The sequence below is a fragment of the Prionailurus viverrinus genome, chromosome D4 (genome assembly GCF_022837055.1).
Source record: "Prionailurus viverrinus isolate Anna chromosome D4, UM_Priviv_1.0, whole genome shotgun sequence".
NCBI lineage: Eukaryota > Metazoa > Chordata > Mammalia > Carnivora > Felidae > Prionailurus > Prionailurus viverrinus.
The window spans coordinates 79,380,060-79,394,633 of record NC_062573.1 but is presented as its reverse complement, the minus strand read 5'-3'; the positions used below and the strand labels follow the sequence as shown (position 1 = coordinate 79,394,633).

At 40.5% G+C, this 14,574-nt stretch overlaps 1 long non-coding RNA gene across 2 annotated transcripts in view; it reads left to right on the top strand.

Moving 5' to 3' along the window:
- The window catches only part of LOC125150124 (uncharacterized), a 191,388-nt gene that overhangs the window by 97,630 nt on the left and 79,184 nt on the right, over positions 1-14,574 (top strand). For both annotated transcript variants that reach the window (XR_007146240.1, XR_007146239.1), the window contains exons 3-4: positions 9,349-9,551; positions 10,710-10,763. This is a non-coding gene — a long non-coding RNA (uncharacterized LOC125150124). The remainder of the gene's footprint in view (positions 1-9,348; positions 9,552-10,709; positions 10,764-14,574) is intronic.

Sequence of the window (14,574 nt, the reverse complement as noted above, 5' to 3'; positions counted from 1 at the left end):
CTGGCCTCTTAAAATGAGTTGAGAAGAGTTCACTCCTTTTCTGTTTTTTGAAAGAGTTTGAGGCCTGGTATTAATTCTTCTTGGTGTGTTTGGTAGAATTCACCAGTGAATCCAATCTTGTCCTAGACTGTTATTTGTTGGGGGATTTTTGACTATTGATTTAATTTCCCTGCTAGTGATTGGTCTGTTTAGATTTTATCTTTCATTGTGTTTCAGTCTTAGTAGGTCGTATATTTCTAAGAATTTATCTAATTCTCCTAAGTAGTCCAACTTGGTGGAGTATAATTGTTCCTAGCAGTCTCTTATGATTCTTTGGATTTCTGTGGTAAGAGTTGTAACATCTCTCTTACATTCCTGATTTTATTTATTTGAGTCCTCTGGCCTTTTTTCTTGGTGAGTCTAGCTAAAGTCTTGTCAATTTGTTTAATTTTTCGAAGAATCAACTGTTTTATTGATCTCTATGTTTTTTTAGTCTCTATTTTATTTATTTCTATTTTAACCTTTGTTATTTTTTTTTTCCTTCTACTAACTTTGGACTTCATTTGTTCTTTTTCTAGTTCCTTGAGTTATAAAGTTAGGTTGTTTATTTGGGACCTTTTTTCTTTGTTTCAGAAGGAATTTATCACTGTGACCTTCCCTCTTAGAACTGCTTTCATCACATCCCACAAATTTTGGTATATTTCCATTTTCATTTGTCCAAAAGTAGTTTTTACTTGTCTTTAGATTTCTTCTTTGACCTATTGATTGTTCAGTGACATGTTGTTTAATCTCACATATTTGTGAATTTTCCAGTATTTTCCAGGTGATTAATTTCTAGTTTCATACCATAGTGGTCAGAAAAGATGCATGTGATATGGCAGTATCAGGTTTACAGACCTCAAGTTACATTACAAAGCTGTGGTAAACAAAAACAGTATAGTAATGGCACAAAAATAGATAGGTCAAAGGAACAGAATATAAAACCCAGAAATAAGCCCATATTTAATATACAGTGGGGAAAAAGCCTCTTCACCAAAAGTGTTGGGAAGACTGGACAGCAATATATAAAAGAATGGAACTGGACCAGTTTCTTACACCATACACAAAAATAAGCTCAAAATGAATTAAATACCTAAATGTGAGCCCTAAAACCATAAAAATCTTCGGAGAGAACACAGGCTGTAATTTCTCTGACATTGGCCACAACAACATTTTTCTAGATATGTCTCCTGAGGCAAGGGAAATAAAAGCAAAAAATAAACTGTTGGGACCACTTCAAAATAAAAAACGTCTGCACAACAAAGGAAACAGTCAAAACTGAAAGGTAACCTACTGAATGGAAGAAGATACTTGTAAATGACATATCTGAAAAAGGATCAGTATCCAAAGTTTAAGAAGAATGGGTACAATGCAACACCAAAAAAATCAAATAATCCAATTAAAAAATGGGCAGAAGACATGAGAACACATTTTTCCAAAGAAGAGATCCAGATAGCCAACAGACCCATGAAAAGATTTTCAACATTGGCTCATCATCAGGGATATGCAAATCAAATCCACAGTAAGATACCATTTCACCCCTGTCAGAATGGCTAAAATCAAAGACACAAGAAACAAGTGTTGGTGAGGATATGGATGAAAAGGAACCCTGGTGTGCTATTGGTAAGAATGAAAACTGATGCAGCCACTGTGGCAAACAGTACAGAAGTTCCTCAAAAGTTAAAAGTAGACCTATCTTATGATCTAGTAATTGCACTACTGGGTACTTACCCCACATATAGAAAAACACTAATTCAAAGGAATACATGCACCCCTATGTTGATTGAACCAAAAATAACCAAATTATGGAAGCAGCTCAAATGTCCACTGATAGGTGAATGGACAAAGAAGTGGTATATATATTCAATGGAATATTACTCACCCATAAAAAATAATGAAATCTTGCCATTTGCAACAACATGGGTTGATCTAGAGAGTATAAAGCTAAACAAAATAAGTGAGAGAAAGACAAATACTGTGTGATTTCACTCATACCTAGAACTTAAGAGACCAAACAAATGAGCAAGGGAAAAAAAATCACAAACCAAGAAACAGACTTTTAACTATAGAGAGCAAACTGATGGTTACCAGAGGGGGACGTAGATGGGGAGAAGAATGAAATAGGTGATGGGGATTAAAGAGTACATAAAACATGGTGAGCACTATATGAGTAACATATAGAATTGTTAAATCACTATATTGTATACCTGAAACTAATATACCACTGTATGTTAACTATACTGGAATTAAAATTAAAAACTTAATAGAAAAAGATGCTTGATATAATTTCAATCCTCTTAAATTTATTCTTTTAAGAATAAAGAATATTCTTTTATTTGTTATTTAATATTCTTTTAATTTATTTGTTTTCTGCCTAATATATGATATAGCCTAGAAAATGTTTTATGTGCTCTTGAGAAGAAAAAGTATTCTGTTGCTTCTGGATAGACTATTCTGTATCAACCTGTCAAGTCCATCTGGTCTAGTATGTCATTTATAGCTGATGTTTCCTTATTGATTTTCTGTCTGGATGATCCACTGATGTAAGTGGCATACTAAAGTCTCCTACTTTTACTATATTGCAATCTATTCTTCTGTTTCTCTTTAGATCTGTTAATATTGTTGGGTGTGTACATATTTATAAATGTTACGTCCTCTTGTTGGGTTGACCTTTTATCATTATGTGACACCCATCTTTGTCTCTTACTACAGTCTTTGCTTTAAAGTCTATTTTGTCTGATCTAATTATAGCTGCTATAGCTTTTGGTTTTCATTTGCATAGCATATCTTTTACCGTATCTTCACTTTCAGCCTCTGTATGCCCTCGAGTTTAAAATAAGTCTCTTGTAGGCAGCCTAAAGATGGGTTTTCTTTTTCTTTTTTTTTTTTTTTTTTTAAATCCCTTCATCCATTGTCTGTTTTTTGATTGGAGAATTTATTCCATTTACATTTACAATAATTATTGAAGGTATGTACTGCTTTTAAGGAACATAGACTGTGGGCACCATCTTAGTGCTCTCCTTTTACCTTGCTCCAGTTAACTGGTATTTCCCAGAAAAGAACTTATATACTAACCTGAAGCCCCAATCTTTGTGCCTCCTACCCAGAGGACACTCCCATATTGCCTGGCTCTGGTGACCATGAGGATTTATGTTTGTGGGCCCACAAGACTGTCTGTATTTGCATACTTTTTAAAGCTCCTGCTGGGGTTTTGGCTTCCATTCAGCCTAAATCTAGCTGCTGAGATCCTCCCCTTTGTGGTACTGAAAGTTCTTGGTACATCCTCAATTCCTGTGAGCTATTAAAATATAACAGGGTGCTTGGGCAAGTACAAAGGTTAGAAAACAAAGAGCTGAGGCAAGGTTGAATGACAACGTTCATATATTACACAGGAGCACTCCTTCAAGACTGGGAGAGATAGTTGCTTCATCTCTTGGATACAAATCAACACAGAAGAGTCAAGCAAAATGAGGAAACATATTTGGATATGTTCCAAATGAAAGAAGAAGATAAAACCTCAGAAAATAAAACATTAATGAAATGTAGATAAGTAATTTACCCAATGCATCTGAAGTAATGGTCATAAAGATGCTCACTGAACTAGGGAGAAAAACGGATGGAGAAAGCAAGAACCTCAACAAAGAGAAGGAAAATACAAGAAAGTACTGAATAGAAGAAGTCTCATAGCGGAATGATATCATAACTGAAATTATTGAAATAGTTCAATAATGAAATATACACTGGTAGGGTGGGGTACAACAGCAGACTAGATGAAGCAGAAGAAAGGATCAGTCAAGTCAAAGACAAAGTGGTGGAATACACCCAACCAGAGCAGCAAAGTTTATAGGAGTTCATCACCACCAAACCAGCCTTACAAGAAATATTAAAAGGACTTTAAGCCTAAAAGAAAGGGCATTGATTAATAACAAGAAAACACATTAAAGACTAAATCTTAGTGGAAAAGTAAACATACAGTATAGGTAGTGGATTAATCACCTAGAAAGCTAGTGTGAAGGTTAAAAGATAAAAGTAGTGAGATAACTATAATTATAATAATTAAGGGATACACAAGATAAAAGAATGTGACATCAAAAACGTGGTGGGGAGAGTAAAGATGTTGAGGCTTAGAATGTTAACTAGACTTACACATGCCAGCTGTTACATGTAAACCTCGTGGTGACCACAAAAGAAAAACCTACAGTAAATACACAAGGGTATAATAAGAGAAAGTAACAGAAACATACCACTGAAGAAAGCCATCATACCATAGAGGAAGAGAGCAAGAGAAGAAAGGAACAGAGAATAACCATAAAAACAGCTAGAAAAAAATAATAAGATGGCAATAAGTATATATGGATCAATATTTTACTTACAGTATTTAACTTCTAAGAGCTTTTCTTAGTCTCTGAGTGTTCCTTTTAAGAGCATCTTGTACTTACTTTATACATTGCAATATTGTTTGTCTCCAAGCTATGATTTACAAGGGTTTTTTGGACAAGTTCTTCTGTTTTTTCCATTGACATTCTTTCTTAAGTTTTTGTTCTCTCTTTGTTTAATTTAGTCTCTTTGTGGAATGTTTTTCTAAAAATTTGAGTGATCCTTGGCTTTGAGTGATCCTTGGCTTTTTCTTACTTAATAATGGACTGAAATGATGAGTAGAACTGTGCGTGAGCAGGGCTTGGTGACTGATGGTTTTCCCTACCCATGATAGAGTCCAGGGTTTGGCCATTTTGAGTGGGAATTCCAATCATTGGTAACTGCAGATCCTTTTTCTTGGTCGAATCAAAATCTCCAAATTCTGGTCTGGTGTGTATGAAGATAGGAATATAAATCTGGTTGAATCATTCTGGAAACTAAGAAGGATTGGAGCCTTTGAAATGGACGAAGTGGGTTCCCAACTTGTTTGCTATATTTTTATCCAGTCTTTCTCATTGATTACTTCCAGAGTGTAAACTTGTGGACAACTATCAGGATTATGGGAAAAAATCATGTGGATTCAAAGGAAAAATCTAAGGGGTCTCTTATTTGTTGTATGGGTGGGAGGAGGTGGAAATATTCTTTAAAATGCTAAATTTTGGGGGGCCTGGGTGGCGCAGTTGGTTAAGCGTCCGACTTCAGCCAGGTCACGATCTCGCGGTCGCCCCGCGTCAGGCTCTGGGCTGATGGCTCAGAGCCTGGAGCCTGTTTCCGATTCTGTGTCTCCCTCTCTCTCTGCCCCTCCCCCGTTCATGCTCTATCTCTCTCTGTCCCAAAAATAAATAAATGTTGAAAAAAAAATTTTTAAAAAATGCTAAATTTTAAAAAATTGGATGCCAGATGAATTCCCACTAATAGGGACAAGATTAAGTAACCTGTGGTGCAGCCACATCATGACATATTATGAAGCCTATAAAAGTCATAATGTATACCAGCATACATTACTAGGAAAATGGCCATTACATATGGCAAAATATGCAGCCTATAAGATATGTGTAATAGGATAGTGTCTTTTCTTTTTTAAAAAAAATGTTTTATTTATTTTCGAGAGAGAGAGAAGAGAATGAAAGGGGGAGGGGCAGAGAGAGAAAGAGACACAGAATCCAAAGCAGGCTCCAGGCTCTGAGCTATCAGCACAGAGCCTGAAGCAGGGCTCAAACCCATGAACCATGAGATCATGACCTGAGCCGAAGTCAGATGCTTAACTGACTGAGCCACCCAGGTGCCCCTAGGATAGTGTTTTTTATTTAAAACAACCAAGAACTTCCTCACTCTATAGTTTCTGTCTCCATAAACATTTCAGGAGTAAGACAAGGGATTTGTTGATACGCTACTCCAGGGGACAGAGCTCTTCAGAAATAAAGACTAAAAAGTTATCTTTTTGAAAAAAAAAAGTTTTCCCATGTGATACAGCTATAAGGAAATAGTTTTCCCAGTCATTTTGGCTCTTTATTTTCTACTTCTAATATTGTCATCTGTATGGCTCACAGATGTTTTTGCACGATTATTTGGCCAAATTAGGAAGTGTATGGTGCAAGCCCTATGACACCAAGTAATCTAATAGCCTGTAGCAAGTATCTCTGGCATGAACTCAGGGAACCGAAGGACTCTGGTGCCATGAGGCATATAAAATGAAGAGTGAAAGTGAGCAAGTTGGAAACATCTTTGGAAAAAAACCCAGCATTTTTTGGTTTTATTTCTGACCTTAAAGGGAATGCTTCTAGTTTATATCATGATTGAATATGAAATGGCTATTGGCTTAACATTTCTATGTATTTTTATCATTTTTAACAAATGTCCTTGTAATCCTGACTTTCAAATAATTTTTATTTAAAAATGCTTAATAAATTTTACAAAGTGCCTGTGGGACATTTTTTTTTTCATTGTAAGACTTGTCTCATTTGATCCATTGATATGCCACATTAGATTAGTTATATTAAATTATCCTAACATAGTTTGAGAATTATGATTTGGTCATGGTGAGTTATGTCCTTTATATCATTGAAGTTGATGTGGTAGCATTTGGTTTGGGATTTTTTTCATCTGCATTCATAAGTGACACCAATCTACAGGGGCATGTATGTGATTGTGTATGCATGTACACAAATCATCATTGTCAGTTGTAGAACAGGATTATTTTACTTAAAAGCAGAGCATCAAATACATGAGCCAAAACTGATAGAAATACAAGAAGCAAAAGAGAAGTATACACTTGTAATTAGAGATTTCAATACATTTTTCTCTCAATCATTGATAAGACAGAAAATCTGCAAGGATGTGGAAAATTTGAACAACACTATCAACCAATTTGATCTGACATAAATTGAACACTCCACCTGATAAGAGCAGAATACAGTCTAAGTACACATGTGACATTTATCAAGATAGATTTTATTTTTGTGTTTTTTTTTAGTGTTGTTTTTTTTTTTTTGAGAGACAGTGTGGGGGGGTGGCAGAGAGAGAGGGAGACACAGAATCTGAAGCAGGCTCCAGGCTCTGAGGTGTCAGCATAGAGTCTGACATGAGGCTCAAACTCACAAACCATGAGATCATGACCCAAGCTGAAGTTGGGCGCTTAACCAACTGATCCACCCAGGCGCCCCTATATTCTTGGTTTAGATCTTCACATATTTCAGATTTATCCCTAAGTATTTGATATTTTTAATGATCTAAAAAGTACTGTTATTTTAAATTTCAATTTCCAATTGTTGCTGTTAAATATAGAAAGACAATATTTTTATATTGCAATTGTATCCTGCAACTTGGTAAATACACTTGTTAATGTTAGTGGGTTTTTTATGGGAAAATTTCATAGGATTTTCTATACAGATTATCATGTTGTCTGTCAACAAAGAAAGTTTACTTTTTTCTTTCTAGTATGGATGCATTTTATTCATTTTCTTTTCATGCCTTATTGCACTGTCTAGACTCTCCAATACAATGGTGAATAGAGAGGGTGAGAGAAATTGTCTTGTTCCTGATTTAGGAGGAAAGCATTCAGTCTGTCATTATTAAGTGTGTTATTAGCTCTAAGCATTTGGAAAATGCTCTTTGTGAGGTTGAGGAAGTTCTTTTTCTAGTTTGCTGAAAGTTTTTATCAGGAGTAGATACATTTTGTCAAGTTCTACTTCTGTATCTATTAGGACAATCATAGAGTTTTTCTTCTTTTAATCTACTAATGTTATAAATTACATTGATTTATTTTTAAATGTTAAACCAGCCCTGCATTTTACAGTGAACCCCATGTAACCATGATGTATTATCCTTTTTATGTGTTGTTGGGTTTGACTGGCCAACATTTTGTTAAGAATTTTTACACTGATGTTCATCAGGGATATTAATCTGTTTTCTTGTAATGTCCTCGTCTTATTTTGGTATCAGAGTCCCTTGGGATGAGTTAGGAAAGATCCTCTCTTTTTCAGCTTTCTGGAAGAGATTGGGTAGAATGGTATTCTTTCTTTCATAAGTGTTGGGTAGAATTCACTAGTAAAGCCACTCGGAAGGCCTTGAATGACAGACTCAAGAGCTTGGCCTTTGCTCTGAAACCTTCACAGGCTCCAATGGTAAGAAGATGAGGTCCACAAAGTGTGTTTGGGGAAGTTGAATCTGACAGCCTTGGGCAGGAAAGAGGCTGGCAGCTCTAAGTACTAGGAGCAACATTATATTATTACTTCCCAAATTCCTGCATGATAAAGCTCGGCTCACTCTTTCACAGGCTGTAGGAAATTCTCCACACAGAAAGAAAGGGGACTCCATTTGCTGAAAACAGAAAATCGGCTGGAAGATGCTTTTTCTTGATGGAGGGGCAATGAGGGGGCTCCAGCCATTGTCACTTAAAAATGCCCCTTGGTGGCCAGGGTTTGTCGTTCAGCTAAATAAATCCAGCCTGGTTGGACACTTGCTTCATGAACTGCCAAGACCACAGTCAGATGGCAGCGTTTTTAAGTGACTGGTTTTTTTTGTTTGTTTGTTATTTGTTTTAGGAAAGGGATTATTTCAGATTTCCCTTACAGGTTGAGAGAGTCAGAAAAGAAACACAAATCTTAGGGACTTTGCCACTTTCCCCCAACACTGGACCTTTGTTGTTTTGAACAAGTCCAGCCACCTGTTCTGGGCATGATAGCCTCCAAATCCCCTTCTGCCCTGTTGACGAGTAGTGAAGAACAATACTGCAATTTGATCATCTGATGGCAGCAGCCACACTCGGAGAGTTTCATTGTATTGCATCAGTGCTCGGGATAGGTGAGGCCAGGCCAGTGCCAGCCAAAGAGCTTAGTAACTAAAACTGCAAAACTGACAACGTGAATGAATTGAAGACTGAAACCATTGTATTCTACCAGCTCTTTTCAGCACACGAGGGAACATCTGTCCCCACCTATCAGTTGTATGTGAATAGCTTGAAGCACTTTTCTGCCCTGCAACTCAAACGATGCCTACATATTAGAAAAGCTGGCACCCACCTTCCTAATATAATGTGCCATTGGGAGGGAGGCACAGGTGACATCAATGGAAAATTCGGTGGATTGGGGAACGGCTTTCACTTGGCATCCGTGTGAGTGACTTAGCATTGTCAACATGGGTGGTGTCGCTTTAAACAGAAAATCCTGCACAGTGATTTTCATTGTAAACTACACATCCGTGATGTCAAACTTCCATAAACTCTCTTTCTGGGAAGTCAACCTGCAAATTGTGCGCAAGGAAAATGACTTTTCTTCCAAACAGCCCTGGGGGGGTGGGGTGGGGGGTGGGGAACAAACTCACATGCGGGTAGTACACATCTGTTATCCCATCTGGTCCTTAGAACATGTATGTGGAAGGGACTAAGTCAGATTTTTTCATTGACTTATTTTACAGTTGCAGCAATGGAGGGTTGGAGATGAAGAGAATTTCCTGGGATTATAAAGGAGATAAGTGGCAAAGCAAAGATTGGAATTCAAACCTCTGAAGTCTGGCTTCTGTGCTTTTTCCCTTTATGGCACCTTGCTTCTCCGGAATGAAAATACGGATATGGTGATTAAGAGCTTACCAGCTTGCGGGACTCAAAACACACATACCTGGTACGTCATGACACAGGGCAAGCCAGTATTACTCCCCTGGATTTGAACATTTTAGAAAGAAATTCCCACACGTTACATTTCCATAGAGAAAGAACCATTGTGTTTTGCTGGTAAGTAAGATAGTGTTTCGGTCCATTTAATACACTGTTTGGATGATGTTTCAGAGACCTGATGAATAGAATCTTAGGGAAAAAGGAGATAGTCATAGAAAATGCGAGTTTACTTAAATGTATACATTAGAAATTCCTAACTTGGGGTGAGGGCATTTTTAAAATCCATACATAGGCACTAGGAGGTACAGGACTCCCTGAAATGAAAAATAAAAATTTGTGCGTATGTATGTTTCTTTCTGGGAGTAGTTTTTGGTTTTGGTAGACACTTTTTTAAAAGTTTATTTATTTTGAGGGAGAGAACAGGTGGGGGAGGGGCAGAGAGAGAAGGAGACAGAGAATCTCCAGCAGGCCCTGCACCATCAGTGCGGAGCCCCACGCGGGGTTTGAACTCGCAAACTGTGAGATCATGACCTGAACTGAAATCAGGAGTCACATGCCCAACTGACTGAGCCACCCAGGCACCCCTGTTCGGTTATACTTTTAAAGAGGAGTGTGTTTCTTGAAGAACCATTACTCTGATGGGCATAGACATAGTTCCTTCTTTCTGCTACCAATGCAGTCCCCAAAGATTTTTCCATTTCTTGAGCTCCCTGAGAGCATGTTGTCTGCCTGCCATATTGATCTGGCGCCCATTAAACATGGCTTTCTTTGTCTTGTTACTTAACTGCATGTGTAAGAAAGAGGGACTGTGTCTCTATTTTCTGTGTGTTTTTTCAGAGTACCCAGAACGCTACTGTGTATGGAGTAGTTGTTTACAGGGGCAGGGGGACCTGGGTGGCTCAGTCAGTCAAGCATCAGACTCTTCTTGATTTCAGCTCAGGTCATGATTTCATAGTCTGTGAGTTCGAGCCCTGCTTCAGGCTCTGCACTGACAGTGTGGAGCCTGCTTGAGATTCTCTTCGTTCCTCTTTCTCTGCCCCTCCCCTGCTCACACTTGCCCCCCCCACCCAACAAACAAATACACATAAAAAATCACAGATTGAAGAATGTCAACTTTCAGCACTCTGATCACTGAGTCAGATTTTATCATTAACTCATTTTGCAGATGAAGACATCAAGGCCTGGAGATGAAAGAGAATTTACTGGGATTAAAAGGCGGGTGAGTGGCAAAATAAAGATGGGAGAGCGGATCTTTTAAATTCCTGTCCTAGAGCACGCGGAGGCTTGTGGATCAAGAATTTTCGTAGCCATGTTGTATAAGGTATTTAGTTGGCAAATCAAGTCTGAAGACAAAAATGAAGTAACCGGTGTGATTTTCAAGTATCGGGGTAGGTTTTCAGTGGTCTCCGCGGGATATAGAAACTGAGGTGAGTGTTAACCGCATTTAGCGTAATTCCCATGGCCGCTTGTGCGTTCGTTTCAAAGATGGCGCCTTTGGCTCTAAGGGTGTTCTGTAAGGTTTTCTTGTTGGGACCGCCATGGAGGGTCTCCAAATGCTCTTAACTGGCGTGTTAAGTTATCGTGTTCCCTGACGGAACACGGAGTGATTTTTCCTGTTCCAAAATATTAAGTCTACCCTCAAGGACGGAAGGTTTGCTACAATGATATGTGTGCCAAGGAGCTTTGTGCTCCCTGAACGTGTGTTCACAGAAGGACCTCCAATTTGTGTGGGGTATGGGATTTCATTCCCATAGATAAATGATTTCTTAAGGGAACTTCTTGTGAGAGAAAAGGTGCAACTGATGGCCTAAACTTTGGTATGCTTGCTAACAAAATATTGCTTGTATTCGTGGGACCAATGTAGCTTAACAAATAGTATTGGGGCACTTAAAAAGTGCTTAACTTTGCGGTATATGTGCTGTGGGAGGGGCTACAAAGTTTACCAATGCTCCGTTCTTTTTTTTTTTTTAATTTTTTAAAATGTTTTATTTATTTTTAACACAGAGAGAGACAGAGTGAATAGGGATAGGGCAGAGAGGGAGACACAGAATCCGAAGCAGGCTCCAGGCTCCAAGCTGTCAGCACAGAGCCCGAAGCGGGACTCGAACTCACAGACCATGAGATAATAACCTGAGCTGAAGTCGGACGCTCAACCCACTGAGCCACCCAGGCGCCCCACCAATGCTCCATTCTTAAAGCAGTTGTATTTCACTCAGGAAGCCACATGTAAAAATAGGCAATCTCAGTCTAATGGTGTGCGTGTTATTATAGAATGCTGGTTAGGCACGAGAGCTGTGACTCAAACTGGGGCAACAGGGAAGCCTTCCTGGAGGAGGTGATACCTGAACAAAATCTTGGAGAGTAAGAGCCAAGTGATAAAGACAAGAAGACACTGAGAGCAGAGAAAAGAGCATGAGAAAAGGGACAGTTTTGTGTATGAAGCAACCCTGTGTGTGAGTTTGGGGGAGGGGTGGTGTTTAATGGGGGGTTGCAAGCAGTACAGCATCCAAAAAGCCACCTGATCTCACCTTATAAAGTTAATAATTCGTGACATCAGATGGAGTCACTCTGCCCCCTAAGCACCAGATAGTGTGGGCTGGAACTTCCATTCTCCATCGTGTGGAAAGTCCACTTTCTTCACCAGAGACTTCTGGAAGCTTTATACTCCGTGGATCTGAGCTCTCACAACTCCTAAGTTCATTTGAGTTACTGGATTGTTCTGAAAGTCCCTTCCTTGTTCTGCCGTGTCAGCCCAGACCCAGGCCTGGGCTCCTTTCTAGGACTTTCATCAAAAGCCAGTCACACCAGCCGTCACGGTGCCATAAACTTGACCAGAGGGCAGGAGACATGAGAGCGTTGGGTTGGGGGCACAGAGAATGTGACCTGTCCACAGTTGTAGGTGACGTGTTCCTGTGGCCCGCCACCTTGAGCCTCAATGTCCACGGTGTACCGCCTTGGTCCTTCCCATCCCTTCCCCACCCCTGGTCCAAGCCCTCTCGGGGTACAGCGCCATTCAGCCATCTTTAGAGAGGGGAGGGGGGGGGTCCCCCACCCTCAGCTGGGGACTCTCTTGGTGAATCCAAAGGTTTTCTTCTTCTATTCGCAATATAGAAATTTCACTTCCCCAGGATGTTGCCAGCCCTCTCCCAGGACAAAAGGAGCTACCGTCAGTTTGGGTTGAAAGCAACCTTTTCCCAGCCCAACTTCCCTGGATTTCTGAGAGAACTCACTGGTGTGCCACTGTAGGCAAATTGGCACTATAAATTAGGCCCCTTGAAATCTTATCTGCCCCCTAATGGAGACCGTTCGCAGGGGCCTGGAACACAGTGCCCGCTGCCGGGAGGGAGAAACGAGGAGAAGAGCTCTATGCTCAGCCGCCTCCTTGTGGGAGGATCCCAGATCCTGAGATAAAGAAGTTTGGTTTTCTTTTCTGAGTGGAAGCAGGTACTGGGGCTGACGTCTGAGAAGAGGCTGCTTTTTTGGTCTCAGAACTGTTTGTTAATATTTGGCTTCTACTCGGTGACATGCACGGGTGCCCTTCAGAGCCTGACCTTCTTCCTACATAAAGGAGAAAACCAGGATCCTAGGATGCTTTTGATTTTCCAAAACAGTGTTCTCTTTTGTTTTTTATGCTCAAGGTTCACAGGCTGTTGCTGAGTTTCTAGCCTTCTTACGAGAGCGAACATTACGCTGTGGGTGACTTAGGGTGCTGTCTGGTGGATGGGGGTCTCCTTGCTGGGTCACTTGAGATAGACCTTTTCTTCTTCTCCGCCTGGGGCCTGGTACCAACTGTGTCAGACAAGTACCAGCCTCCGTGACCTTAGGGTGTCTTTTGACCCAGGACCCTGAAGTTTCTTAGGGAAAGTGGTTTGGAGAATTTTCCAGTGCCTCTAAGGATAGGCAGTTAATATGGAAAATAGACAGCAGTTGAATAGATGGAAACTGCTCGATCCCGTCTAAAGCCATTACATAGATGTCAATGGTGCTGCCTGCAGAAAACCTGCCTCTAGAGGACATTACTTAAGAGCCTGCACAGAGCTCCGTATCAGAATGACCCTGCCAAGCTGTGACCCCGGGGAGGGCTCTACCTTGAAGGTAGGAAAGAACTCCCTTTGAACAGGTGAAACCCTTGTACTTGGGTGAATTGGGAATTACGCTCCAGGCTCTTTTCTTCTCGATTCAGGCTTGCTTCCCAGCTTCCATGCAGCCTTGTTGAGTTTGTCCACTGATGCAGGGATGGTGCCTGTCACCCCTGCCCAGTCGGGGGGCAGCCGAACTGATACCGTGCAGATAGCACAGCTGAGCTAGGAACCAGCTAGGTTCTCCTGAAGGAGGGACCACCTGTCATGACAGGTTGGCCACTCCGGGAGAAAGCCTGTGCACATCCCTGCAGGCCAGATGAGGAGTAGAGCTTTCTCGCACCCCCACCAGTCCAGCCCAAGCCATGGCCTTCTACGTGCCTTCCTGCTGTAGCCTGCTAATTGATTTCCCTGTTTTTGCCATTATGTCCCTGCAATCTATGTCAGCAGATCAGTCAACGTGATCCCTTTAAGATGGGAAGTCACTCTCCTGCCCCCAAACCCTCTAACGTGTCCCGTCACTTAAAATGCTAAATTCTGGGGTGCCTGAGCCTGAGACTCAATTGGCTAAGTGTCAGACTCTTGATTTGGGCTCAGATCATGATCCCAGGGTTGTGAGATTGAGCCCCATATAAGAGCTCTGCACTGAGTGTGGAGCTTGCTTGGGATTCTCTCTCTCTCTCTCTCTCTCTCTCTCTCTTTCTCTCTGCTGCCCCTCTCCCCTGCTCACTTTCTCTGTCTCTCTTTTGCTTGCTCTAAAAAAAAACACTTCTAAAAATTTTTTAACATTTATTTTTGAGAGACCGAGCACAAGCAGGAGAGGAGCAGAGAGAGAGGGAGACCAAGGAGGGAGACACAGAATACGAAGCAGGCTCCAGGCTCCAAGCTGTCAGCACAGAGCCCGACATGGGGCTTGTACTCACGAACCGTGAGATCATGACCTGAGCCGAA